This window comes from Pongo pygmaeus, chromosome 13, assembly GCF_028885625.2.
Source record: "Pongo pygmaeus isolate AG05252 chromosome 13, NHGRI_mPonPyg2-v2.0_pri, whole genome shotgun sequence".
Lineage (NCBI taxonomy): Eukaryota > Metazoa > Chordata > Mammalia > Primates > Hominidae > Pongo > Pongo pygmaeus.
This window is the reverse complement of record NC_072386.2, coordinates 94,605,553-94,632,190: the sequence shown is the minus strand read 5'-3', so window position 1 is coordinate 94,632,190 and position 26,638 is coordinate 94,605,553. Positions and strand designations below refer to the sequence as shown.

The 26,638-nt window shown below is 37.3% G+C and overlaps 1 long non-coding RNA gene across 1 annotated transcript in view; it reads left to right on the top strand.

The window, feature by feature from the left end:
- Nucleotides 1-26,638, top strand: part of LOC129043746 (uncharacterized) — a 96,929-nt gene that overhangs the window by 10,200 nt on the left and 60,091 nt on the right. The gene's annotated exons all lie outside the window — the stretch shown is intronic.

Genomic DNA, 26,638 nt, shown 5'->3' with positions numbered 1-26,638 from the left:
AATTTCAAGTGATTCTCCTGCCTCAGACTCCTGAGTAGCTGGGATTACAGCTGCTCTCCAGCAAGCCCTGGCTAATTTTGTAGCAAATGTTATTTTCTACAGGGAGTCCTACTGAACTCTGCTTTCTGATTTGGAAGTCCTTCTTTCGTGTTACCATAGGATTTTTGCATATCTGAATCAGAAATTTTAGCCTTGATTACAATTATCCATTAAGGTGTCTCTCCTGTCCTCTAGAACATCACTGCCCAATAGAAATATAATATAAGCCATATGTAAAATTTACATTTTCTGGTAGCCATGTCAAAAAAAGTAAAAAAGAAACAGGTAAACTTAATTTTCATAATAAAATATAATAATTTTAATAATAAATTTTATTTAATCTAGCTTGTCCAAAATATTATTTAACCTGTTGTTAACATAATACATTATTGGAATTTTTTTTTAATAAAACAAAGTCTTTGAAACCAGTGTGCATTTTGCACTTAGAGCACATCTCAATTTGAGGTGGCCACTTTTCAAGTACTTGATAACCACATGTATCTACTGGTTATTATAATGGTCAATGCAGCTCCAAAATGAAGGACAATGACGGCAGTGACTATTTCTTCTCTTTACATCTTCAGTACTGTAACTAACATACAGGAAGTGCAGAATAAATATTCATACAGGAAGTGCTGAATAAATATTCCTTTTCACTGTCTCTGTAGATGTATAAAAAATGATTATAATACTTCATCTAAATCTGAATTCATTTATTGCATTTTGAGATTTACCATGAGCTAGGCCTTGTGCTAGATGCCATGGATAGCACACGGTATAAACTGGAAAATGGATCACAAAGTGATCTCAGGCTGGCCAATTATGGCTAAAGCTTTATAAACATTCTAGAGAAGAGAAAATTAAAGTTAATGTAAGACATGACTGCAATTATATTTATGATGTTTATTGCTAAACATTTTGTGATTCATATTAATTCTAGTAAAGTTGTTAAGAGCATAAACTTTGGCATCAGATAGACTTGGTTTTAATTCACTGCCAGCAATTTTTAGCGGAAATTAGGTTTACTTGCTTCTAAAACAGGAATAAAATTTATACTACATCTTTGAGTTCTCGAAAGGGTTAAAAGGCATAGCACATATAGAGCTTCACATAGTGCCTGGCATATAAAAAACACTTAATGAAATTTCACTTTTATCATTGTCGTGTCATAGAATAAGTCAATATTCTATTAGCCATTATGTTTTTATCATCATAAAAAGTCTGATTTAAAGAACACTTTTGGACTGGGCGTGGTGGCTCATGCTTGTAATCCTAGCACTTTGGGAGGCCAAGGTGGGTGGATCACCTGAGGTCAAGAGTTCAAGACTAGCCTGGCCAACATGGTGAAACCCTGTCTCTACTAAAAATACAAAAACTAGCCAAATGTGGTGGTGGGTACCTGTAATCCCATCTATTCGGGAGGCTGAGGCAGGAGATTCACTTGAACCTGAGAGGCAGAGGTTGCAGTGAGCCGAGATCACACCACTGCACTCCAGCCTGGGCGACAAGAGCAAAACTCCATCTAAAAAAAAAAAGAGAGAGAGATTTATCTGGCCTACAAACAAATTAGAATAATTGACACATTTCCAGGCACCATCTATATGCCCAGAAAGAAACTCTAGTAATCAACTCCCTTATACATCCTATATTTGTTTTCTATGGATTCTATGACAAAGTACCACAAACTGGGTGGCTTAGAACAACAGAAATGTATTGTCTCACATTTCTGGTGGCCAGAAGTTTGAAATCAAGATGTTCATTGGGCTATGATCCCTTTGAAAGCATTAGAGGAGAATCTGTTCTAAGTCTCTCTGCTGGTTTCTAGAAATTTCTTGGGTTGCAGCAGCAAAACTCCAGTCTTCATATGATATTCTCCCTGAGCCTTTGTCTCTAGTGTTCAAATGTACCCTTTTTATAAGAACACAATCATAATGGATTAGAGGTTCCTTCTATTTCAGTATGATCTCATCCTAACTAATCTGCATCAATCCAATTTCCAAATAAGGTCACATTCTTGGGTACTGGATCTTAGGGCTTTAACATGAATTTTGGGAAGACACACTTAAACCTGTACCATTCCCCTATAGAATGGAGCCCATTCTTTTTTGTGTGCTGTTCTCTCCTAAGAGTATTCTGAGTTAATTCATAAAGTATACTTGGGCTAGCACATATCAGATCAGCTGGGGTCCACTACAGAAAACTAAATGTAGTACCTGTAAGGAAAAGACCTCAAAGATCTGTCTACTCCTACAATAGCCATTTAGTAAGAGCAGAAAAAGGGAGGTTTAATAGGAGGGAATGAGCCAACAAACCTTTAGTACAGTCTCCTACAGAGATCAGATTGTGTCTGTTATTACAATCAATGACATTCACAGAAAAGAAATATCAATGGCATTCACAGAAAAGAAATATATGAACTTGTTTTATATACTTGCCTTATGAGTAAATATAGTCTGTTGTTGGATGATAAACTTCATGAACAAAATTGTGTGATTTTGTATATATTATTTCCAGGTGAAAATGACCCAAAAAATCCATCAGCTGTATTCTGTTGTGAAATTAAATTACTAGATTCTTACTATGTAGGATAAGGAGAAAAACACCAGTGAAAGAACAAGACAATTAACAGAAACAGGGCTGGATACTTTCTTTTCTTTTTCTGCATAAGGCAATGATGAGGCAGAAGTAAATGTTTACATTGTTACTTCCACAAAAGTTGTATTTTGTAGTGCAATTTGGAGTGAGAAACCCTAATTTCAAAATTTAGTATTTTTCTTAATAAATCAGCAACTTTAGCCATTAAACTTAGGCATTTTGTGCCTTAATACACTCATCTGAAAATAGAAATATGAGTATTTACTTCACAGTGCTAAACATATTAGTTATTATTCCTGTTAGAAAGAAATATAATCAATGAGGTAGAAAAAGTAACTGGAACTACAGCAAGAGAGTAGCATGGTGGATATCAGCCTGTAACTACAACGAATAGAATGTTGATGGGCAAATATTTCTTCTGGAAATATTTGTGGAAACAGGACTGCGGGAGTTGAGCAAGGAGGTTCTGAATATGCAGGTTGGGATCAGGACAGTAACTCTGAATTGTTATTTTGTATGACTGTTTATCTCTGCATGCTAGCAATTATTGCTTGCACTTGGCAAAAATGGTAATTAATGCTGTTTCTTCTCCACACACATTCCCTCCATACGTAGACTTGGTGATGGCAGCATATGGCTCTAGAAAAGCTTTCAGTAGTTATTATGCACTCTTGTAAGGTCGAAGTATTCATAGGAGCTTTGTCTCAACTTACAGAGATAAGAATCCATTTCATTCTCAGTAAGACATTGATAAAATATCGGCTGGACGCGGTGGCTCACGCCTGTTATCTCAGCACTTTAGGAGGCCGAGGTGGGCGGATCACGAGGTCAGGAGATCGAGACCATCCTGGCTAACACTGTGAAACCCCGTCTCTACTAAAAATACAAAAAACTAGCCAGGCGTGGTGGTGGGCGCCTGTAGTCCCAGCTACTCAAGAGGCTGAGGCAAGAGAATGGTGTGAACCCGGGAGGTGGAGCTTGCAGTGAGCGGAGATCACGCCACTGCACTCCAGCCTGGGCGACAGAGCGAGACTCCGTCTCAAAAAAATTAAAAAAAAAAAAAAGACATCCGTAACATATCTCACTACAGTCAGCTCTCGGTATCTGCAGGGTTCTACATTTGTGGATTCAACCAATTATGGATCAAAAATATTTGGAAAAACTCCAAACAATAAAAAATAACAATAGAATACACATTTTGAAAAAACAATATAACAACTATTTACATATCATTTACATTGTATTGGGAATTATAATTAACCTGGAGATGATTTAAAGTATATGAGAGGATATGCACAGGATATATGTAAATACTACACCATTTTATGTAAAGGATTTGAGCATATGAGGATTTTGGTTTTCGTGGGGGCCCTGGAACCAATCCCCCATGGATACCATGGTGCCACTGAATATATCAGGAAGGAATAATTATTTTCTAGAATTGCAAGATCCACCAGCTGCCAGCAGAGCTGAAAATGACAGCAACCCAGTTTCTAGTTGAGCTACAGTTTACTCATCTCTAAAACAGGATGAAAACATGCGCATACACATGAAGGCTCATACAAACATTAAATATTTTAATACCTCTGAAATGGTACATAGTAAACACAAGCAAAAGGAAATTGAGGGAATAAAAACAAAACGTACCCCCTGAATGGAAATTGTTCTATTTGTTTGAAATGATAAGGAGGTATTCAAGTATTCACGATGAGAGCATGGAAAAATAGCGGAAGCCTCACAGTTCTCATACACCGTTAGAAACCCATAATTTCAGCATTAAATTATAGTGCCCCAGAATGTCAGAACCATTAGCACCTTAGAAATCTTTCATCTCTAAGAGTTTTCTTTTTGGCAATTGATTGATGTCTCTTTGCTTATGGGTAGAATTTTTTCGCCTCAGATTGTCTTTTTTCCTTTATTTTCTTATAGAAGTCCTGTTTAATCTTTCAAGGATCAGATTCATGTCAACACCCCTCTAAATTCTTCTTTTAACACAAGAGCCACTAAATGTACGTGGTATCCCTCAGAATTAATAGACTGTTGTTTAAAATCCCATATTACCTTGCTTATCAATTCTATTAGGATGAAATTTTAACTCTTTACCTGGCTGGCCCCAGAGGCTCTCCTGATCCCATTTAGCCATTAATACCCATGCCCCCATGCAGTGGTTCAGCCCATGCACTTAACATTCTGATTTTCAGTTCTTCTTCTTTTCTGTTAACTAGCAACTCCTTCTTTCTTTTTGTTTTGAGCTCAGCAATTCATCTCTTTTAAAGTTATGTTTTATACAGCATTTTTAGATGTTACTAGCAAGTTTTTTTCATATTATCTGAGTCTACCATCTTGCCAGAGCTGCTACATTTGCTCAATGTATAACTCTTTGTTATTAAGTATCTGCTTTTCAACCACAGCAACAAAACACTTATTTCTCAAAGGTGGCATTAGACTACCTGAAAGAAACAAGTGTTCATAATCATACTTAATTCACTTCTTAACATGTCATTTATTAAAACCAAGTGCACCTAGGTTGCATCCAAAAGCTAACTCCGGTGATATGTCAATTCCAGTACCTCTTAACATCACCTCTCTTTCTGCCTCAAACCACAGATGATACTGTGCCCCTGTCCAAAATACGTGTGCACTTCGCATATATTCTCCAAGGTATTTACAATAATTAAAGAGCTGTATGTAATTAGCAGTAAAGGAACCCTAGTTTGCCCTGTTTATAGTGTATCTGGATCCTGATTCACGTGATAAAATTATTTGCTTTTGTTTGGAGACCCAGATAATGAGCGTGCCTTTCTGCTGCTGCTTAGTAGAATTAAGGTGCAGTCTTCCCCATTTGTGAAGGCAGGTTTACTACAAGTGATTAATAATGAATAAAAGACAGCAATTAAATGCAATAAGATTAATTACAACTTTTTGAAGAAATTGGATCTGGTGTTAATTTGTTGATCAATAATAGCACTTGGAATTCTATTTAGCTTTATAATTTAACTTTCCAGCTACCGTTCACAATTAAACCAATTTACGAGAGACAGTTGTTGCTATGTGAAAGATGTAGCTGTTCTAGAAATTATGAGTGTACTGTTTATCTTTTCAGATTCAACAAGCTCTTGATTATGTTCCATAAATAGCCACATTCAATTAATTTTTCTTTTATTCTCAGATTTAACCTGAAGGTCTCATACAAACTTAACCTAATAAAAATTACAATATGTACAAGAGAGAAAAAATAAAACATATTGTTGGGTGGGATGTTTACTCATGCTAAGATAGTATAGATGATATTCCATCAATATAAACTATTAGAACGAGTGAAATAGCATCCAATTTTCTTATTCTAGAATACTGAAAATAATTCTATTCACTCTCTCTGCAGTTTTTTTATCTTTCCTCCCCATTTTCCTTTTCTTATAATGTCCCTTTTACAAATAGAGGTTCAGATATCCTTGTGTACTTTATAAACTATGAATATTATTTGAAATATAATTTATCTGATATGAAGTAGTTTATGTTATATCTTAAATATAAAATAAAATGTAGATTCAAAAAGGAAGGTACACAAATTACAAGAAAGTATAAAAATGTTTGCCAATAAAATCTGTAGCAGTTATAATATGTATTATTATGTAGCAAATACATAATACATACTATAGACATGGAGTCTTGCTATGTTGCCCAGGCTAGTCTCAAACTCCTGGCTTCAAGTGATCCTCCTGCCTCAGCCTCCCAAGGTGCTGGGATTACAGGTGTGAGTCACTGTGACAGATCTAGACGTAGCATTTTTAAAATTTGTATTTTAGAGAAAATGAAGTAGAAAGAACATTAAGTAACTCGATCCCTCACTACTCAAGGTGGTGGCACGGGGTGGTAAGGATGGTGGAGTGATTAGAGAAAGTGTTGGACATCTCTGGGACCTAGTTTAGGGAGGGAACTGCCAGCCTTCCAGAAAAGCCCTGCATCCTATGTGGCAATTGATTCAATGTGGTAGGGGAATAATGATGGCACGTGCAGAGGGACATATTTAGATTGATGGCAAAGGTAGTATTTTCAGTTGCTCATAGGCTGTGAAGCATACAGAATATCCAAGAAGGAAATCCAGGGGACACTAGGGAGGTTCAAGGGTGCTGAGCAGCAGGTGAATCTGAGGAATCCTGTGGTTGAGATGACCATGCCCATATGCTAGGCACTACCAGTTTTACTATCCCCAAATGCTGTAGGAAAAGAGGCCAGTGCCAGAGATATAAAGGATGAACTAAATCAACTAGGAGCCCACACAGAAGAGACATCCACACCTCCATTGCATGAAGGAGTCAGAGTCCATTCTTGCTCAGATAGGAGAAGAGGGTATCCCTAGTAGGGAGTTTGCACTTTGAGCTGACTGATTATTTACTTTCTTCACCAATAAATAGACTGTTTAAATCTAAAATGCATGAGTGCTAATGGCACTGAGGTCTTCTCTTAGAGTCTTACCTCTCATTTGGTCCTACACTCCTGTCCTAAATTCATCAGATTGAACAATAGTTCTAGTTAGTGATTAGTTAAGTTATGGAAAACAACTAAAAATACATTCTTCAGCACATCTGAGCTGAAATGAGTAAATATCTACTCTTGTACATTATATCTTAATATCTTTCTCTCATCTATTTTTATGAGAGCCTCAGGTAGCACATAGGTGACACAGATTGAAAAAGAAATAATTTTACATGGTCACATTCCTTTGTGCAGGCAAATATCCACTCAGCACTCTTAGATGCTTTTCAGGAAGGACAGACTTCTCCTGCCAATGGTGGTCAAAGGCTGTCATTTGCACATCACATCATCAAAGCTTCTAGGGGAAAATGATGTCCTTCTCCATAAATTTCTCATGTTGCTACGTTTTTCTTTTGGTATAATTCTTTCTTCTTCACTGGGTCTTAGCATCCTTTCCTTAAAGACAATATCTACTTTTGGGGCAAATCTCAAAATCTATATATATTTTTAAAAAGGATACGGTACAGCAAGAAATAGCACTCTCTAACAGAGGTTATTTGTCTTGCTGAAAAATAATTTAGATCTACCAAACTTTAAACAAATGAATTTCTGAGTCATCAACCAAATATAAATAGTTTTTTATTTTTCAAATGAAATGAGAAAATGAGTTACAATTTGGTAACATTAAGTCACTACGTTTCATAAAGCTATGCTTCTCCATAATTGCCAAGATACGATTACATAGGAATTATTTCTCCTAATAAATTTTACTATTGAAAATAATTAATTATGTAGGAATTGTTTTGGTTATTAGGATTCAAGGTTTCATATAGACATGTGTGTATGTATGTGTGTGTGTGTGTGTGCACACATGTCCATAATAAATGTCCATTTATATGTGTGTGTTTGTATGTATCCAAGTGGAAAGCTTGTTTTCATTGTTTTTAGTGGCTTATATGTTTTTCTGAAATAGGGCTGTCTCTGTGATGAGAAATACAAGGATTCAAATTGGAGAGGGCAGGCTTTAGAGACAAGCAAACCTGGGTTGAAGCCTGGTTTCAGCTAGCTGTATAAGCTGAACAAGTTGTGCAGTTTCTTTGAGCCCTTCAATTTCTGGATCTCTAAACTACATGGCAAGGCGTGGCAATAAAAATGTTAGCACCATAGTGCTGTCATGAGGATTAAACATGGCGCTGTAATTAAAGTGCTTCACGCAGTGCCTGGCATAAAATAGATTCTTAATAAAAGTTACTCTCTTAGAGACTAAAGTTTCAGATTTCATGTACCATTAAAGTGATGAGCTTTTGTTTCACGATATATAAACTTGGTTTCCCATCATGTTTCATCTCTGCATTTTATCAACTATTTTTTCTCTTGTCCATCATTTGATCCTAAACATATTGTTTCTGGTACACCTTTCTATTACAGCCACTTTTTAGGGCTTTCTCTATTTAGGTAATTCATTCTGACTTAAGGTGGAGAGGTGCAACATCAGTTTATTAAGTTTTGGGTGTAAAAGTTATCCTTGTAAGCATTTTAGAATTAAAATCTGACTAATTATGATAATTGGTGAATGAATTTGTAGAAGAAATTGGGAAACCCTAAGCTACAACCTGGACAGGAAGTAAAACATTTAGTGTCATCTATGTTTTACTCATGGCTAATACTCATGTTTATTGAACAAGTGTCTTGGAAAGTTTTAAGATGTTCATGTTTCCATACTAGACGAAAGACAATTTTTTTTTCAAAAGCCAGTTATACTTACAAAAAAGTAAGCTGGCAAATATGATTCATAAGCAATGTTCCAAAAATAACAATGAGCACCAAAAAGAACTGGGATACCCTCTGGCTTGTACACTAACCTGTCTTGTGACCTCAGACAGCTTATGTACCATCCCAGGTCTCAGTTCAAAATTGTATAAAAGAGAACTTGTAATATCTAGAATTTTCTAATTTGTGCTCAGCTTCTACACATATATATCCTATATGAAGCAAATAACACATATTAACCACTACAACTAGCATAGTTTCGGCTGACACCCCCCTTGAAATGATCTTTAATGTTCTGTGGGCTTCAAGGTGTATGTAGGTAGATAGAGATTAAAGGAGAGCTCGAACAGGGCTAGTATTAGCCTTTCTGGTAAGAATTCTACCTACAGTATGTACAGGAGTCCAGTCCCTAGCTTCTATATGCTGTGAACACCGAGTTAGCAGGGATCAAATCTGCTAACTTATTGTTGATGTCCCCAAAACATTTTATAATGGTTACCATGAACTAGGTGATGAATAAATGTTTGTTGAATGAATGGTAAAACGTCTCCTCTGTGAATAGGGATATCTAGTTACAAGGAAGTTTCCACTGCAGTTTGTTGTGCATTATCTAAACAAAATGGAACACAATAATACAAAAATACATGCTGAACCTATTAGGAATGGACTGTGATTTTTCCTAGAGATACAAAATCCTAGCCCTGAAAAACTGGGTGGAACAAACATGTTGTAGATTATTTTTATGTGACATGGTAGAGTAGAAATAAGTAACAAAAACAACACTTAACCTAGCCTAGAAGGAGGTTCTGGCAAGGTGCTTGAGAGGATGTGATCTCTGGGAAGAGTCTTGAAGGACCAGCAGAATATAGACAGGTAAAGAAAGGGAGAAAGACATTCCAGGTTTAAGTAACACACCATGAATGAAGGCATGCAGTTATAAAACGGTGCTGGTCTCTTCTAGGATTTTTAATTACCAAAGACCATTTGGCAACTGGTAGCAACTTGGAAAATCTACTGTATGAGTTCTGAGCAAGATGGATGTTAAGTTATTTACCAATTAACTAGACTGTGGTGGTTAATTCCAGGGGGAATCCTAATTGAGAATCTATTTAACTGACTGCCTCTTAAGAAGGTGGAATATAGCACAGCCATGACAGCATTCAGACCAGGGCTTCTGTCAGATAAACATAATTGTTAATTTTGAATAGATCAGAATTGAGTATTTTTAAATTCCAGGACAAAAATCATAGTCAAGTAAAGCTGGACACAATATAGAAAGCTGATTTTTGTTGTTGTTGACTTCTATCTGCCATTGGCCCTATTAGTATACTGGTAACAATATAGGCATAGGAAGTACACATCGTAGGAGTATGTCTGAGGTTACAGGTACACTTCTGGAATGCATACTTTGTGCAAAATTTTCTGAGAATTACAATGTGAGATTTTTGGCATTTTTCCTGTCCTGATTTGACTCCTACTCCTTGGTTTTACTGTGATGCCAGAAATACAGGTTAATTTGAGGACATGTTACTGACAAAGGTTTGTGTAAACTTTAAGCTACTCATTCTGACATGGCCAAGTGAGACACCGACAAACATCCAGATGTTCTTAAACTTTATCTTCTCTGTACCCTGTATATAACATCCTATATTTAGTTCATTCATTTTTCTTATCACAATATTTATTCTTATTTCTCTTTGTATTCCACACTGGACTACATCCTCTTAGGCAAGAGAGACCATATCTGTCACTGCTACATTCCCTGTGACTAACCCAATCTTGGCACATCATAGATCCTCAGGAATGTTTCTATCAGCTAAAGAATGGCTGTTTTTGTACTCTCCATAACTGCATAGCAACACATGGCAGCAAATAGGAGAATATTCCAAGCAGGAAATAAACTACGCCACAACTTTGCGTCTCACAAGGCTGCTTTGTAAAAACATCTATTACTCTGCCATCTGCCATACAACCTTTCCTTTGTTCATTTCCCAATTGCCACTTTTTAAAATAATTTCTGCCAGCTGCATCATTGCCTCCTTTCCTGCTCTTCCTGTTGAGGTGGTGATATGGTTTGGCTTTGTGTCTCCACCCAAATCTCATCTTGAATTGTAATCCCATAATCCTCAGGTGTCATGGAAGGAACGTGGTGATAGGTAATTGAATCATAGGGGTGGTTTCCCCCATGCTGCTCTTGTGATAGTGAGTCAGTTCTCATGAGATCTGATGGTTTTCTAAGGGGCTTTTCCCCCTTTGCTCAGCACTTCTCCTTGCTGCTGCAATGTGAGGAAGAACGTGTTTTCTTCTCCTTCTGCCATGATTGCAAGTTTCCTGAGGCCTTCCCAGCCATGCTGAACTGTGAGTCAATTAAACCTCTTTCCTTTATAAATAACAGTCTCAGGTGTGTCATTATTATTAATAGCAGCATGAGAACCAGCTAATACAGATGGGCATTATATAGGACACCTAGCCTTCTTTGCTTTTCAGATATGATGCCTTTTCAAAGCAAGACAGTCCTAGGACAGAGCTTTTCTTTTCTAACATAGTTTCCTTAGATGATCCACCAAAAACCAAATTTCTCACTGTACTTGGTTTATCTCCACATTTCCTCTAGTGACTATTCCAAAACATTACCTTTCTCATATGCTGCATGCCCCTTCTCATTCACTTTGTATTGATCAGCAAAACAGAGCACACCTCCCTGCCTGCAAGGCCATCTATAGTTGCAAATATCATCACATTTTTCCCTCTAGTCTTAGAAATACCTTTCTTTCTCCTCACGGATAACTCCTTCCTTAGGCTCTTGACTCCATTCTCTTCTGTTTACCCAAGTTGTTTGCTCTACCAATTATAACACTTTCCTATAGCTTCGTTGTCATACTTCCACTAGATCACTTCCCTTAGAATATATATACCTCTCATTGCTGAAAAAGGCCTCCCTTGACTCCATATCCACCTCCAGACTCTAGGCAGTTTTCCCCATTTTCCTGCTCCATTTTCAACCATCATCACACTTTTATACTCACTCTAGTGCTCAATTAATTTGAACATTTGGCTTACACCCCTGCTACCCCACAGAAACTGCTGAGCCAAAGGTTACCTACTGGTAATCTTCATATTAACAAACCCAAAAAAAACTCTCTGCCCCAAATGATATAGTGGACCTTGATTCTTAAATATGTTAAAATTATTTGTTTTCATTATACTCTTTTCCCCCCCACCTCCTATTCTTCTCACCTTTTAAAACCACTGTTTCTTGGTCTTCTTATTGGTCTATTTCTCCCCGAACACATCTTAAATTATGATATATTTCTCCTGTACTGTATCCTCTCCAATTCACTTTCTACCCCTTGCTTTCTCTGGGTGACCTCATCAATTATCATGGTTTTACCTACCCCCTATACAATTGCTTCAATACAGTGTCACAACCTTTGATCCTTCCTCTTGGATTAAGGTAAACAACTATCTACCATTCCAACTGGCATCACCGCATAGATGTTTCAAGCAAATCAAATCCCACATTTCAAAGCTGATTTTGGGAGTTTACATAGTAACTCCAGAGTTTACATACTAACTCCAGATTTATTCCTCTCATGTATCCTCTGTTACAATGTATCCTACCATTATCTACCAAATGACTCCAAGAAGAAATTTAGTGGGTTGGTACACTTCTTCTCTCTATCATTCTCTGTATCTATTATCAGTCATGATTTAATCAGAAAAATAGAGCCACCAGAAATGACAGAAAATATAGATTTATAGAATTTGACTCTAAGGAATTGTGGAGACTGGTTAAATAATTGATGTATGACTGTTCCTTCTTCATCTGGTGCTGGGTCTGGCTCAGGAAAAGCTGAAGAAAAACCAGCAGGAACTAGAGAAGCTGTGGCACCAGCAGTTGCCCAAGCCAATTAGGTAAGCCAATATATCAACAACAGTGTGTATTAGCTGCAACTGTGCCCAGTGCCCTCAATGACATTCGCTGCATTAAATGTGTAGCTACTGTTTCACACCTACTTTCCAAATCTCACAAAAAATATTTTACAATGCCCATGTTAACCTGGAAAAAGGAAGTAAAGGGAATTCTGAGAAACATAATTCCAGCTTAGCCAGTTGACACCATACAAACTCATCAAACTATCCGATTAGTTAACAAATCCTGCCAGTCTCTAGAATCTGTCCCTTTGACTACATCATTGCTAGAACAAACTAGTTCAATTTGGAATAACTGCCTTCCTGGTGCAGTAGCCTCTTTACTGATTTTTTAATTTTTTATTTTATTTATTTTTTTTCTTTTTATGATTATGATTATTATTATTATTATTATACTTTAGGCCCTATGGTACATGTGCGCAACGTGCAGGTAAATTACATATGTATACATGTGCCATGCTGGTGCGCTGCACCCACCAACTCGTCATCTAGCATTAGGTATATCTTCCAGTGCTATCCCTCCCCCCTCCCCCCACCCCACAACAGTCCCCGAAGTGTGATGTTCCCCTTCCTGTGTCCATGTGTTCTCATTGTTCAATTCCCACCTATGAGTGAGAATATGCGGTGTTTGGTTTTTTGTTCTTGCGATAGTTTACTGAGAATGATGATTTCCAATTTCATCCATGTCCCTACAAAGGACATGAACTCATCATTTTTTATGGCTGCATAGTATTCCATGGTGTATATGTGCCACATTTTCTTAATCCAGTCTATCATTGTTGGACATTTGGGTTGGTTCCAAGTCTTTGCTATTGTGAATAATGCCGCAATAAACATACGTGTGCATGTGTCTTTATAGCAGCATGATTTATAGTCCTTTGGGTATATACCCAGTAATGGGATGGCTGGGTCAAATGGAATTTCTAGTTCTAGATCCCTGAGGAATCGCCACACTGACTTACACAAGGGTTGAACTAGTTTACAGTCCCACCAACAGTGTAAAAGTGTTCCTATTTCTCCACATCCTCTCCAGCACCTGTTGTTTCCTGACGTTTTAATGATTGCCATTCTAACTGGTGTGAGATGGTATCTCATTGTGGTTTTGATTTGCATTTCTCTGATGGCCAGTGATGGTGAGCATTTTTTCATGTGTTTTTTGGCTGCATAAATGTCTTCTTTTGAGAAGTGTCTGTTCATGTCCTTCGCCCACTTTTTGATGGGGTTGTTTGGTTTTTTCTTGTAAATTTGTTGGAGTTCATTTTAGATTCTGGATATTAGTCCTTTGTCAGATGAGTAGGTTGCGAAAATTTTCTCCCATTTTGTAGGTTGCCTGTTCTCTCTGATGGTAGTTTCCTTTGCTGTGCAGAAGCTCTTTAGTTTAATGAGATCCCATTTGTCAATTTTGGCTTTTGTTGCCATTGCTTTTGGTGTTTTAGACATGAAGTCCTTGCCCATGCGTATGTCCTGAATGGTAATGCCTAGGTTTTCTTCTAGGGTTTTTATGGTTTTAGGTCTAACATTTAAGTCTTTAATCCATCTTGAATTGATTTTTGTATAAGGTGTAAGGAAGGGATCCAGTTTCAGCTTTCTACATATGGCTAGCCAGTTTTCCCAGCACCATTTATTAAGTAGGGAATCCTTTCCCCATTTCTTGTTTTTGTCAGGTTTGTCAAAGATCAGATAGTTGTAGATATGTGGCATTATTTCTGATGGCTCTGTTCTGTTCCATTGATCTATATCTCTGTTTTGGTACCAGTGCCATGCTGTTTTGGTTACTGTAGCCTTGTAGTATAGTTTGAAGTCAGGTAGTGTGATGCCTCCAGCTTTGTTCTTTTGGCTTAGGATTGACTTGGCGATGCGGGCTCTTTTTTGGTTCCATATGAACTTTAAAGTAGTTTTTTCCAATTCTGTGAAGAAAGTCATTGGTAACTTGATGGGGATGGCATTGAATCTGTAAATTACCTTGGGAAGGATGGCCATTTTCATGATATTGATTCTTCCTACCCATGAGCAGGGAATGTTCTTCCATTTGTTTGTATCCTCTTTTATTTCCTTGAGCAGTGGTTTGTAGTTCTCCTTGAAGAGGTCCTTCACATCCCTTGTAAGTTGGATTCCTAGGTATTTTATTCTCTTTGAAGCAATTGTGAATGGGAGTTCACTCATGATTTGGCTCTCCGTTTGTCTGTTATTGATGTATAAGAATGCTTGTGACTTTTGTACATTGATTTTGTATCCTGAGACTTTGCTGAAGTTGCTTATCAGCTTAAGGAGATTTTGGGCTGAGACAATGGGGTTTTCTAGATATACTATCATGTCATCTGCAAACGGGGACAATTTGACTTCCTCTTTTCCTAATTGAATACCCTTGATTTCCTTCTCTTGCCTAATTGCCCTGGCCAGAACTTCCAACACTATGTTGAATAGAAGTGGTGAGAGAGGGCATCCCTGTCTTGTGCCAGTTTTCAAAGGGAATGCTTCCAGTTTTTGCCCATTCAGTATGATATTGGCTGTGGGTTTGTCATAAATAGCTCTTATTATTTTGAGATACGTCCCATCAATACCTAATTTATTGAGAGTTTTTAGCATGAAGGGTTGTTGAATTTTGTCAAAGGCCTTTTCTGCATCTATTGAGATAATCATGTGGTTTTTGTCTTTGGTTCTGTTTATATGCTGGATTATATTTATTGATTTGCGTATATTGAACCAGCCTTGCATCCCAGGGATGAAGCCCACTTGATCATGGTGGATAAGCTTTTTGATGTGCTGCTGGATTCTGTTTGCCAGTATTTTATTGAGGATTTTTGCATCAATGTTCATCAAGGATATTGGTCTAAAATTCTCTTTTTTTGTTGTGTCTCTGCCAGGCTTTGGTATCAGGATGATGCTGGCCTCATAAAATGAGTTAGGGAGGATTCCCTCTTTTTCTATTGATTGGAATAGTTTCAGAAGGAATGGTACCAGCTCCTCCTTGTACCTCTGGTAGAATTCGGCTGTGAATCCATCTGGTCCTGGACTGTTTTTGGTTGGTAAGCTATTGATTATTGCCACAATTTCAGCTCCTGTTATTGGTCTATTCAGAGATTCAGCTTCTTCCTGGTTTAGTCTTGGGAGGTGTATGTGTTGAGGAATTTATCCATTTCTTCTAGATTTTCTAGTTTATTTGCATAGAGGTGTTTATAGTATTCTCTGATGGTAGTTTGTATTTCTGTGGGATCGGTGGTGATATCCCCTTTATCATTTTTTATTGCATCTATTTGATTCTTCTCTCTTTTTTTCTTTATTAATCTTGCTAGCGGTCTATCAATTTTGTTGATCCTTTCAAAAAACCAGCTTCTGGATTCATTGATTTTTTTGAAGGGTTTTTTGTGTCTCTATTTCCTTCAGTTCTGCTCTGATTTTAGTTATTTCTTGCCTTCTGCTAGCTTTTGAATGTGTTTGCTCTTGCTTTTCTACTTCTTTTAATTGTGATGTTACGGTGTCAATTTTGGATCTTTCCTGCTTTCTCTTGTGGGCATTTAGTGCTATAAATTTCCCTCTACACACTGCTTTGAATGCATCCCAGAGATTCTGGTATGTTGTGTCTTGGTTCTCGTTGGTTTCAAAGAACATCTTTATTTCTGCCTTCATTTCGTTATGTACCCAGTAGTCATTCAGGAGCAGGTTGTTCAGTTTCCACGTAGTTGAGCGGTTTTGAGTGAGATTCTTAATCCTGAGTTCTAGCTTGATTGCACTGTGATCTGAGAGATAGTTTGTTATAATTTCTGTTCTTTTACATTTATTGAGGAGAGCTTTACTTCAAAGTATATGGTCAATTTTGGAATGGGTGTGGTGTGGTGCTGAAAAAAATGTATATTCTGTTGATTTGGGGTGGAGAGTTCTGTAGATGTCTATTAGGTCCGCTTGGTGCAGAGCTGAGTTCAATTCCTGGGTATCCTTGTTGACTTTCTGTCTCGTTGATCTGTCTAATGTTGACAGTGGGGTGTTAAAGTCTCCCATTACTAATGTGTGGGAGTCTAAGTCTCTTTGTAGGTCACTCAGGACTTGCTTTATGAATCTGGGTGCTCCTGTATTGGGTGCATATATATTTAGGATAGTTAGCTCTTCTTGTTGAATTAATCCCTTTACCATTATGTAATGGCCTTCTTTGTCTCTTTTGATCTTTGTTGGTTTAAAGTCTGTTTTATCAGAGACTAGGATTGCAACCCCTGCCTTTTTTTGTTTTCCATTTGCTTGGTAGATCTTCCTCCATCCTTTTATTCTGAGCCTATGTGTGTCTCTGCACGTGAGATGGGTTTCCTGAATACAGCACACTGATGGGTCTTGAGTCTTTATCCAATTTGCCAGTCTGTGTCTTTTAATTGGAGCATTTAGTCCATTTACATTTAAAGTTAATATTGTTATGTGTGAATGTGATCCTGTCATTATGATGTTAGCTGGTTATTTTGCTCATTAGTTGATGCAGTCTCTTCCTAGTCTCGATGGTCTTTACATTTCGGTATGATTTTGCAGTGGCTGGTACCGGTTGTGCCTTTCCATGTTTAGCGCTTCCTTCAGGAGCTCTTTTAGGGCAGGCCTGGTGGTGACAAAATCTCTCAGCATTTGCTTGTCTGTAAAGTATTTTATTTCTCCTTCACTTATGAAGCTTAGTTTGGCAGGATATGAAATTCTGGGTTGAAAATTCTTTTCTTTAAGAATGTTGAATATTGGCCCCCACTCTCTTCTGGCTTGTAGGGTTTCTGCCGAGAGATCAGCTGTTAGTCTGATGGGCTTCCCTTTGATGGTAACCCGACCTTTCTCCCTGGCTGCCCTTGACATTTTTTCCTTCATTTCAACTTTGGTGAATCTGACAATTATGTGTCTTGGAGTTGCTCTTCTCGAGGAGTATCTTTGTGGCATTCTCTGTATTTCCTGAATCTGAATGTTGGCCTGCCTTGCTAGATTGGGGAAGTTCTCCTGGATAATATCCTGCAGAGTGTTTTCCAACTTGTTTTCATTCTCCCCGTCACTTTCAGGTACACCAATCAGATGTAGATTTGGTCTTTTCACATAGTCCCACATTTCTTGGAGGCTTTGCTCGTTTCTTTTTATTCTTTTTTCTCTAAACTTCCCTTCTCGCTTCATTTCATTCATTTCATCTTCCAGGGCTGATACCCTTTCTTCCATTTGATCGCATCGGCTCCTGAGGCTTCTGCATTCTTCACGCAGTTCTCGAGCCTTGGTTTTCAGCTCCATCAGCTCCTTTAAGCACTTCTCTGTATTGGTTATTCTAGTTATACATTCTTCTAAATTTTTTTCAAAGTTTTCAACTTCTTTGCCTTTGGTTTGAATATCCTCCCGTAGCTCGGAGTAATTTGATCGTCTGAAGCCTTCTTCTCTCAGCTCGTCAAAGTCATTCTCCGTCCAGCTTTGTTCCATTGCTGGTGAGGAACTGCATTCCTTTGGAGGAGGAGAGGTACTCTGCTTTTTAGAGTTTCCAGTTTTTCTGCTCTGTTTTTTCCCCATCTTTGTGGTTTTATCTACTTTTGGTCTTTGATGATGGTGATGTACAGATGGGTTTTTGGTGTGGATGTCCTTTCTGTTAGTTTTCCTTCTAACAGACAGGACCCTCAGCTGCAGGTCTGTTGGAGTACCTGGCCGGCCGTGTGAGGTGTCAGTCTGCCCCTGCTGGGGGGTGCCTCCTAGTTAGGCTGCTTGGGGGTCAGGGGTCAGGGACCCACTTGAGGAGGCAGTCAGCCCGTTCTCAGATCTCCAGCTGCGTGCTGGGAGAACCACTGCTCTCCTCAAAGCTATCAGACAGGGACATTTAAGTCTGCAGAGGTTACTGCTGTCTTTTTGTTTGTCTGTGCCCTGCCCCCAGAGGTGGAGCCTACAGAGGCAGGCAGGCCTCCTTGAGCTGTGGTGGGCTCCACCCAGTTCAAGCTTCCAGGCTGCTTTGTTTACCTAAGCGAGCCTGGGCAATGGCGGGCGCCCCTCCCCCAGCCTCGCTGCCACCTTGCTGTTTGATCTCAGACTGCTGTGCTAGCAATCAGCGAGACTCCGTGGGCATAGAACCCTCTGAGCCAGGTGTGGGCTATACTCTCCTGGGGCACCGTTTCCTAAGCCCGTCGGAAAAGCACAGTATTCGGGTGGGAGTGGCCCGATTTTCCAGGTGCCGTCTGTCACCCCTGGAAAGGGAACTCCCTGACCCCTTGTGCTTCCCGAGTGAGGCAATGCCTCGCCCCTGCTTCGGCTGGCGCACGGTACACTCACCCACTGACCTGCGCCCACTGTCTGGCACTCCCTAGTGAGATGAACACGGTACCTCAGATGGAAATGCAGAAATCACCCGTCTTCTGCGTCGCTCACGCTGGGAGCTGTAGACCGGAGCTGTTCCTATTTGGCCATCTTCTAATTTTTTATTTTTAAGCTAGTCCACACTACACCCATTAATCTATCCTTCATAGCATCACCACACTGCTCTATCTATAAAAATGAAATCTGACAGTATTACTCAACCCACACATAGGTTCCATATCACCCAGAAAATTAAGTTCAAGTATTTTTCCTAATATAAAAACTTTTAAGATCTAGTCTCTACCTAATTATTGAAGCCTCATGTCGATTATTCTCCTTGCCTTAAACTTGAGCAATTCTGCAACATGTATAGTATCTCTGTCCCCAGCACATACATACATGTCCCCAATACATTTATGAATTTGCTTATGCGGTAACTTCTTTCTCAACAACTCCCCAACCCATCTTTCTCCATACACAGTTAACATGGCTAAATCTTTCTTGTCCACCTTACATGCAATTTTATTTGGAAAATCTTTCATTGATCTCCATCCATTCTTCCCTGAGGCCTTGCTTTAGCTCTCCTTCATTTGATCTCTGATAGCAACCATATTTTGGACATTTTACTTTCACAGTAAACACCATATTATTTTGAAATTCTCTATTTGTCCTTTCTACTCTTTGGAAATATGCTCCTTTAGGATAAGGACTGAAATTTTTTTTTTTTTCTTGCCAGAACTAAGATCAAGTCTGATGCATAAAAGATATTTGACTATGTTAGTTGAACCAAACTGATTTGACAATACCTTCATATCTTGCAGCAAATGTACCCCAGCACTGACCCTGTAATATCAAGGAGTGAGAAAAGAGAGAAAAATATACGACATTATCTTTTATATTCACAGAGAACTATTACCTTATCTCCTTCCAATGTATGCCTTCCAGTGCTTCTCTCTAAGAAGATTTTAATGAGATGAGAAAATCTCTCAGAAAATTATAAAGATTCTACTTTCTATGAGGAGATAATGGTCTCATGAAAAATTTGTATTTTACTAAAATTCTTACATTGAAATAGATTTGGTCACTCAAGAAAATTAGCTGAAAAATAAGATTTATAAGAATTTAATAAAGTCAGGTATGCAATAAATATATAAAATCTATAACTTTTTAATTTAATTTTATTTTATTTTGAGATGGAGTCTCCCTCTGTCACCCAGGCTGGAGTGCAGTGGCATGATCTTAGCTCACTGCAGCCTCCGCCTCCTGGGTTCAAGCAATTCTCCTGTCTCTGCCTCCTGAGTAGATGGGATTACAGGTGTGCGTCACCATGCCCAGCTAATTTTTGTATGTTTTACTAGAGACAGGATTTCACCATGTTGGCCAGGCTAGTCTCGAACTCCTGACCTCAAGTAATCTGCCTGCCTTAGCCTCCCAAAGTGCTGGGATTACAGGCATGAGCCACTGTGCCTGGCCTATAACTTTAACACTGGCATTGAATAGTTAAAAATATATTGAAACAAATAACCTTATTTCCAATCTTAATAGAGAATATCTAGAAATAAACCTAACAAGAAATATACAAGATTTTAATGAAGAAAATGATGAAGTGTCACTGACTTGCATAAAGGGAGTTTTGAATAAATGACTTTATGAAGTTCCTGTCTGAGAAGAGTGGCTCTTTGAAAGTGATGTTAATCGTTTTTATCGTGATTAATGGATTAAATGCAATTTGTTCAAAGTCCAAAGAAAACACTTAAAAACCTTAACAAAACCATTTAAATGCTCATTTGAAAGCATTAATGAACATGCATAGGTATGTAAATTTTGAAGAAGAAGAGTTATTAAAGGGACCCAAACCTCTCAGATATTTAAAAATGCATTATAAAGCCAAAATAACTAAAACATTGTAGAAATGAATGAAAGTTTAATGGAATAGAAAAATAGTTCTAAAGCATAAACTAATATGCATAAGAAATAAAAGATGAAGGCAGCATTTTAAATCAGTGAAGAAGGAAGCATTGTTTAATAATCTGGGCTGGGACAATGGCCTATATGTTCAGAAAGAAAATAAAATAAGCTTCTGTTTTTATTCTAAAAACCCAAATATATCCCAAATGAATGAAAGAACCACACGGTTTTTTAAAAAGACAAAAACGATCTAATTCAGTGATTCTCAACCAGGAGTGATTCTGAAGCTGATAAACATGCTATGACACACAGAGAATCCCCATGTAACAAAGAATTATTCAGTTTAAACTATCAGTAATGGCAATGAGGATCCCTGATCTAATAAAAAAGGCAAAGATCAATAGTGATTAACCATTTATAGTATTAGCATGAGTACCAATACAAGGAACAAAAAGTGGTGGCTTTTTTAAAGTCTAAGAAATAAGGCCTTTAGGGCAGTTTCAATTAGAATTAGTCCAGGTCCAATCAAGAAACAGAAACCATCCAGTGATTTGAACAGGAAACCTTTAATGTAAAACAATATTAACTATGATGGAGTTTGGAATAATGAGAGATTGGCCCATAAGAAGTAAAGAAAACTCTAAAAAATATAGAAATGATAGATATTAGGACCAGACGTTACTGCTAGAACTGAAATAGAGAATCCAAAAATGAGGTTCTGCCAAGTGCTGATGCAGACTCCTTGAAGAGGACATGGCTCACTGGATGGCAGAGAAGTGCTGCAGTGTTATGTCTGTGGAATACGCTAAAAATCTGTTCTCTAAATTTAAGTAGTTAGGGTCTATATATCAGCTAATCCTAAATTACAATGGTAGAGTTTTCTTCCTTAGTATTCCTTACCTGTCACAAAGACCAGATAGGAGCTATGACAGATTGCAATCCCTGATGGACTCCTCATAGCGACATTTAGAATCTAGTCTCCCCAGTTTCTGTTTCCAGACCCTTGTGATGATCAGGTGCATTTTTTGCTATTGAGTTGTGTGAAATTATGAAATACTTCTGTGTCCTTATGATCCATTCCCATTTTTGCTTAAGCAGAGAAAGAGGGAGAGAAAGAAACAATAAAAACAGGCAAATGACATAAATGAAAATGAAAGAAGAAATTCAAATGGCTAATAAACATGAAAAACCAATAAACATTTCCAATCTCTAATTCTTAACTGATAATACCTCTAAGTATTAAAGAAGGTTCTGAAAAGTTGTGCAGAGCTATAATGTTCTCTCTCACTCTTTTTAGTACCCCATTTTTTTTTAATCTCTTATAGATCATGATTGTGGTGGAGAATTGATATTAGATAAATTGCTCTCATATATGTAATTGTAAGTTCATTACACCATTCAGTGGTCTAGATGAAATAAAATGTAAGAGTAATGACAAGCATTTAACAATAGGAAGTCACCATGGAGCATAAAAATTGAAAAATGAAAAATAAATATCTTGTCTTCCTGACTTAATTGATCTAATCAAGAAGCATGTTGCTGTTGATGCCATGATTACTACGATGTACCCACAGGAGAAGCTAAAGCCTTTGTTTGCACTTGTGCTAAATGCTATCACAGGATTTATTATCATAGAACTGACACATTTTCAAAACACTGCATTAAAATGAACTAAAAACTGTAACCACAGAATTCAGAAATGCCAAGACCAAATATTCAGCATACCAAAGAGTTTTAATTACTTAAATATGAGAAACCCAGTATAATAAATAATGACAGCTAAGATTTTTTGAAGACTTACTAGATGCCAGATACAATAACTAGTATATTATCTCATTTCATCAGCTTTTGAGGTTGGTACTATCATTACCTCATTACAAAAGAGGGAAATAAGGCTAAAGAGAATAAGTAAGTGGTAGTACTTGGATTCAAATTCTGATCTATCTGACCACAAAACACATGCTTGTTTGATAAAATATTAATGTCCTTATGCCCATTAAATTTTATATACTTTTATTATGATTTTAAAAGTAAAACTTGTGCCTTTGGGCACAAGAAAAAAAACAAAATTAAAAAACAAACAGAAAAAGCATTAAAATTTTGTCATATTTCCTTCTAGCAGTTCACTGTTGTGGGAGAAAAAGTAAATGAGATGTACATACAACTGGAATCTGTGGTGATAGTTGAGCAATGCAAGAGAATATAATGGAAATTTAAATCAGAACTAGGTTCAAATTTACATGGCTCTGCCATTTTCTAGTAATGTGTCCTTGATCATGTTAAAGTTGTGGCACTAAGGATTTTTTCCTCTAAGAAAATAAAAATTAATAATGTCTATTTCTTAAGATTTGTATAGGGATCAAATGATATTTTGTATTTCTATGCTCCATACAATACATTCATTGTGATATTTAGTAAATACATATCTTCTCCATTCAGAAGAATGATTTAAATTTAAATTTACTGAAGATTTCCAGAGTTCGCCTGTATGCACTTCTAGTTAACCCATGCCAAATTACTTAAATAAAAAAATCTAGAGCCTGAAGCCAAGTTCATCGTGAGTTGTAAAATCAGACCTGAAGGATTATGAAAGGGGCCACTAAAAATAAGTCTGGAGATATTCAGTCAAGAAAGGTTTTGTGCAGAAGAATCAGTTACAGACAAGAATGAGATTTTACAGTAGGCAGAAGGGGGAAGCCAAAGAATGGTTTTTCTTGCAAGAAACAGAACTTTTCAGGCCTAGTTCTAAGAAAAAGACTGAAGGCTTCACTATATGAAAAAAGAAAAAAAGAAAAGAACCCAAGGTTTATATCAATCTGTTAGAATACCTGCAATATTAAATATAGTGATTTCGAAGATTTCACAGCAACATTTACATGAAAAGATTTGTATGATACATACAAAATTTTAAAAGCAGATCATAAAATTGTATATATACTATAGTTCCAACTATATAAACTGTTGATTTATAAGGATTAGGAGTAAACAGAACCAGGAAAAAAATGAAACAGTATGTTAAGATGGTGAGATTGTTTTCTTTTTTCTTGTTCAATTCTCTTTATGTTATAAAATTGTGCAGTAAATAAAAAGTTAAGAAATACTAGTCTATTGAGATGAAGGAGGGTTGAGCAAGATCACATCAGAAAAGATCAGAAAGGTGCAATCCTCACTAAGGGTGCTGAGTGGGGATAGAGTTTCCAGGAAATACGCACAAGGTTATTTATTGAGCTCACTGTCCCTTACTCCTGAGGTTATGCTGGGGCAGAGAAAGAGATGAGAACCTTGAGAAGTCCTGTGGTAGGTTGAGGGCGATGAGAGATTGTTGTTCAAGACAGACCGATGGTACTCTTCGGTAACAATTTTCTTAAACTCCAGTAGGAGGCCTGTTGTTGACCGAGATTTTGACCTTTGTTAAATTTATGGAGCTGTTGTTCAAATCTCTATTTCTCAGCTTCACACATTCCTGCAGCCAGGACTTAGAACTTATTTCATTACCAGCAGAAATAACCGTCAGCAACATAGATATTACTGAAGCTTCCACAGGGAAGGAAAAGAAGCATTTTCTATCACAGCCAGCAGCACACAACCCTCTTAAGTCATTTTTATAAGATCCTCTAGCTTTGCTAATGGCCAGGGAGCTTTCCATCTTCACTTTTTCTCTGCTCAGTATTTAATCTGTTTAGCTCTTCTTTTCCTTGTTTCCAGATCTTTTCCTCATCTCTGAATAATTTCTTGTTTTTAGTCACGAAAAGTCAGCCTGGTTACTGCTGCAACAAGCAAACTTGCATACCCACAGACATCACCTCACTCAGCAAATAGTATTCCAATTACCAGAAGCCACTCTTCTAGAAAGGTATTAGAGGATTGAGTAATTAACATGTTTTTTCTTTTCTCATTGGCATTGGATAATCTTCACATGTGCTCTAATTAAGCAATATGATTTTTTTTTTGTTTTAAACCTTGAGGTGTGTTAGAGGCAGACAAAATTAAAAACCAATGCATTTAATAATTATCATTATTTTGAAAATGAAAATGTGTAAGGACCTTGAAGTTAAAAAGTTTGATATTTTTTAAATGCCTCTGCTATTTCCATATTCATATGCTTTGTCTAGCAATGTGCATAATGGTCAAAACAAGAAGTGACATTAATCAAGAAGGGCACCTTAGTAAATTAAAGGAAAATATTAAGCAGAGAAAACCATCATTTGCAAATTTCTAATAAATGTGGGCATTGTACAAATAAAACATTGGTAGTTCTAGCATTTGATTTCTAACAAATGAATTCTGTACCCTGGTGGAAATAGTTATTGCTTTTGAGTATGCTGCAATTTATTTTTCATTGCCCAAAATTCTGTAGCCTAAAATGAGAAGGAAAGTACATCTTTCCCCATGAGGGATTGTGACAATTTCTTAATTATAATTGAGGAGCTTTCTGAAAATGAATAAGTGGTATATAAATTATATAAATCTATATTCACCTTCCAGGTAAGGAGAAAGTGGAGCTTATTCACCTTCAGGGAAAGGAGAAAGTGTTATTTTTAGACAAAGGATAAACTAATTCTAAAACAAACAACCTCAAAATTTCAGAGACTTAATTACATTAAGTTGTACTAAATATTTCTTTTTTTACATCACAGTTTAGTACAGATCATTTAGGAGCCCAGGCTAATGGGTTTTCTCTCTAGGTTCTGTCTTCTAGGACCTTGGCATTCTTTAATGGGTTCTGTATATCTGGCCAAGAAACAAAAAAAGTGAAAGAGAGAGAAAGAGAGTACGAGAGCACACACAAAGAGCTCGAGAAGTTTGGAGGCCTGGCCTGGAAGGGGCACCCCATATTTGTTCATCTGCACTTCCTTAGCCAGAATCCCGTCCCAAAGCCCTGTGAGTGCCTGGGGAGTGAGAAAGATATTCTATCAGCATGTCCAAAAGCACAAGTAAAGGTGAGCACCAACCTTCTATGCCACATTGTATTTAATATGAAGTATTTCTATGCCACATTGTATTTAAAATGAAACATGAAAGGCTCCCCTCAACATTTCCCTGGATGGTTGACATGCTAAAGCCACAGAAAAAAAGAGATGCATAGGGGTTCTGTAGTCATTTCATTTACTGCTGCTACTCTCCAGTTTTAGATACCAGGAAAAAGAAGAAATACAAGGATATTGAGGTTAAAAAGCTAGTTAGTGGTAGAGTTGCAACAGTAACTCGAGTCTCTTGATTCGTAGTTCAGTGTTCTTTCTACCATACCACACGCCTTCAAACAACTGAAGTATTAACATGTGGTATAAAGATTTGACTGAACATAGTGTAACCCTGGAAGGCAAAATGAGATACAGTGAAAGAGAAATGCTTTGTGTTAAATGTGTAATATATAGTTGATCCAAGAGAGAATGGGCTACTTAGCAAAATAATAAATTTACCAAAGGAGTATTAACTGAAAGCTCCATGGTCAGTTCTCAGGATGTTGCTGAGGTAAGGATTTATGTCAGGTAAACTCAGGGGTTCAGCTATCAAAAACGATAATGAAAATGTCTCTTTTCATATTTTTTTGGTCAGAAATTTAAATATTTTGTGGTTGACTCTATAGAAAAAAAAGTTATTCCTAATAAAAATATAAACCTTTTATGAAAAATGCCCTTATCTT